Raw genomic sequence first — 3,535 nt, 5'->3', positions numbered from 1 at the left:
CTGAGCTGACATTTGTTTAGTCAGCCTATCATTTCCCCCCATTTTCCTCTGGCTACTATTGGAGCTTAACTGAAGAGAAGAATGCAGTAATAAAAATGGGGAAAATGGGACTGAATTTCCTTTCCCAAAAGGGAAGCGTACTACAGGTGTTTAGACAGCACGGAGGAGGAAGAGAGAAAAGTAAGGCATGCCGGTATGGACAGGATACCATCTGTGCTTCTACCCTAGCCCTCTCCACGGGCTTGGCCACTTCAGTGGTTAGGCACAGGCTGGTTTCTTGAGGTAGTAGCCGACTGAGGGTGTGGTCCTCCATTTGGATGTTTGGGTAAGCAAGTTTATTTGTTTAGCTTAGGCACTGCAAGACTCATTCTTGTCAACCAAACTCCTACTATAAATAATACCATCTCAATACAGTGGAAGATAATCATTTAATGAATATTTATTCAATACAAGACCATACCAGGCTACAATGACAGAAAAAAATTTCTTTGATAACTTAAAATTCCCAATTTGCTTACCAGTTACAGTGTTGGAGTATACAGTGGTCTTCACAGGGTTTTCCTTTGACATCTAGAAAAAATGAATGAGTCTGACGGCTGTTGAGTCAATATTTACTACCACTGTGTAGTACTTTCTTTGGTTCATTGAGGTAGTTAATTATGAAGGCTGGACACATACATCACTGGTATCCCTTCATTACTCAAAAAGATATACCTAAAGGCTGACCATAAAGTATTTAAAGACATCTGGTCCAGATGGAATCATTCATTCAATGTTAAAATGATGATTAACTCTTTGCTCCACCTGAGTACAATCATTTCTATTAGAACAAAAGTCATTAGTAATGTATTCTTTATTTAATTTAGTAGCATGATTTGTTGGTCAATTTTAGAGAGACTTAATTCATTCTGGTTCGCTCAGGACTGTCCTGATGTTAGCGTTGAAAGTAATGGATTCCCAAAAACACCTCAATCCAGGGTTAACCGGACAGTTGGTTACACTAAGTCTGGCTAATAAAACGTATGCTATTGTAAAATATTTCAGTGTTGTAAAAGATGAGTACACCTATTATCCCTAAATGAATGGGAGCAAGTTGGGCTAGAGGAGGGTCCCCGACGATGCTCTCATCACTGATATTTGCTGGGTACACAAAGCTGTACAACAGGATACCTACTTCTAAGTGGCAAATGTGTAATACCAGCGACTTCCTTTAAGTAAAACTGTAGATTCTGCTTTCTAAATGCCTCTATTCTAACCCACCCTCTCCTCTCCATCCCTATGCCTCTACCTTAGTTTAGACCGCTACCATTTAAATCATTTTACGTATCGCCTCTTGGAGGGCTGAGCCCCTCAAATCCCTTTAGGCACTCAAGGAGATTGCAATCCAGCTCCTGCCTCCCTCGGGGATCTCACCTTAGTCTACCATCTTCCCGCAAGCGACCCACCCTCGTGAACTCGCACTGCGCTCGCCCAACCCAGAATGCACCCTGCTGTTTTCCACGTCCTTGCAAATGCCATTCCCTTGGCCTACAGAGGAACAGAGAGATCCAGTTCCTTCTGACGTGGGGAGGAAGCGCTGGGGAAGGTGCGTGTGGCTTATGATCTCTCATCATAGTCCCTATACTGTCAGACAAATTGGGCCCAGAAGAGACTGACATCATTCTCCACTTACCCGCTTTGTACCAGCGAGTGAAGTAACGATCCATAAGCGACGGCACCGCGGGCTCCGCAGCTGAGGCGGCCACAGTGGTCTCGGGCTCGGTAGCCATGGCGACCTCGGGTGCTGCAAACCGCGCCCTCTGGAGCCTGGACACTTCCTCCCGCTCCCCTGGGAGGAAGGTGTCTTTCCAGCGGTGACCCGGGATACGTGTCACGTGAACGCCCGAGTCTCCCCAGGCCCTGCAGGCTCCGCCCACTGGCTAGTATTACCGAGCTCTGGGGTCCGACGTCAAAGCGGGGCTCAGATACAATAGGCTGCGCAGTAGGACGTATGGCTAGGGGCCGGTCGCGAGCGCAGCTCCTCACTGTACTTTGCTGGGCGAAGAAGGCACGCCACGCCCCGTCCGGCTCGTGACGTCACTCCGGCGCCGCTAGGAGCGTTTCCTACTTACCTCGCTCCCGGATCATTGTCGGGCTGGTCGCCCGTCCGCCCGGCTTCAGCCACTACCCAAAGGGCTCGAGCGGCCCTGCGGCCCGGAGACCAAGTGCGCGTCGCGAGAGCTCAGGAGCAGCGGACAGTGAGAGGTATGTTTATTTCTGTTTATTTCTGCTTCAAATATTCTTTGGAACTAGGGAGGGTATAAATTGCAATCAAATGTTAATTTAGACAGACGGATTTCAATTTCCACACCTGAAAATGTTAACAATTACGTACGCGCACCTTATTTTTATCGTATGTTTTGAAAAGCTGAGGGTAAAGCAAATGTCTTTGAATGAACGGGAGGAGCTCCATAGCTAAGAAGATAGAGCAGATGCTTCTGAGTCAAGAGTGATCATCCTCGAAATTCACTTCAGTGTCTTAAAATCAAAATTGGTTGATAATTCACCCTTCTCCTGGTGTTTGCAGACACCTGAAGGAAACCCAGCCTGTTTGAGTGACCATGCCTACTGGCAGTGCCCTGACACAGTTTTGATTGGCAGTGATATGGAGTCGAAGCAACACGATGCCGGGTGTTGTGCTTCACCCCATCCCTGACCAGTACTGGAGCCTCACGCTTCAGCAGTTATGACTCTTTCCTAAGGGCTGAGACGGGGACAAGGAAGAGTCACCTGGGGTGCTTGTTAAGCATTCAGCTTCTGGCTTCCTTGGTGGATCTGGTTCAGCTAGGCTGGGACGGGACTCAGGCGTGTGTATGGTTAATAAGCTCCCCAGGTGATTCTTACTAAGGAGGCTGCGCAAACACTGGGCTGGATGGTCATTCATCAGGGGTGGTGTAAAATTCCTTTTAAGTAGAACTCTGATTGCAACTGGCGCTTCTCATACCTCAGAATCTGCAGTGGTGCTCATTAAAGCTCACACTCCTGCATTCCCGTTCTCCAGATACTCTAATTATGTGGGTCTTAAAAAGGTCCCTTGTTGATTTTATGTAGGGACCATTGGTAGAAATGAAATCCATTATGCTTCCCAAGTCTCAAGCTTGTGTGTGTATGAATCTTATTCCTGTAGGACCGGAGTACTTCCCAGAATGCTTAAACTTAATAAAAGATAAAAACTTGTATAACGAAGCTCTGAAGTTATATCCACCAAACTCGCAGCAGTACAAGGTGTGTAGCATGTGAAATGAGGCTCTCCTGATTTTGCTTTGTGCTTTAGTTGGAGAAGGATGAGGCTCCTGAGCCCCTGACACTGTCCTTGGTTTCAAGGTTTATCTTCAAACTAATTAGCCTCATCTTGAACTTCTTATCTGGGAGAAAGGCCCTGACCTGTTCCTCTTCTGAAGAACTTGTCCAGGCAAGAAACCTAGGCGTTGTCTCTGGATCTTCCTCGGGAATACCATGGCAGTTTCCATCCTGCCCCTCCTCCAGCCCAAACTCA

At 47.1% G+C, this 3,535-nt stretch overlaps 1 long non-coding RNA gene across 2 annotated transcripts in view; it reads right to left on the bottom strand.

Annotated features, from left to right (window-relative positions):
* The window catches only part of LOC113616876 (uncharacterized), a 2,352-nt gene extending 369 nt beyond the window's left edge, over positions 1–1,983 (bottom strand). The window contains exons 1-2 of one of the 2 annotated variants that reach the window (XR_003431436.1): positions 1,673–1,983; positions 519–570 (exon numbers count right to left, since the gene is read on the bottom strand). This is a non-coding gene — a long non-coding RNA (uncharacterized LOC113616876). The remainder of the gene's footprint in view (positions 1–518; positions 571–1,672) is intronic. The other variant, XR_003431437.1, reaches the window with a different exon arrangement.
* Between the last annotated feature and the right edge of the window lie 1,552 nt (positions 1,984–3,535).

Source organism: Aethalodelphis obliquidens, unplaced genomic scaffold, assembly GCF_003676395.1.
Source record: "Aethalodelphis obliquidens isolate GAN/ISIS:26980383/991018 unplaced genomic scaffold, ASM367639v1 scaffold709, whole genome shotgun sequence".
In the NCBI taxonomy this organism is placed as follows: Eukaryota; Metazoa; Chordata; class Mammalia; order Artiodactyla; family Delphinidae; genus Aethalodelphis; species Aethalodelphis obliquidens.
The sequence above is the reverse complement of the archived record's forward strand: the minus strand, read 5'-3'. Positions and strand labels throughout refer to the sequence as shown.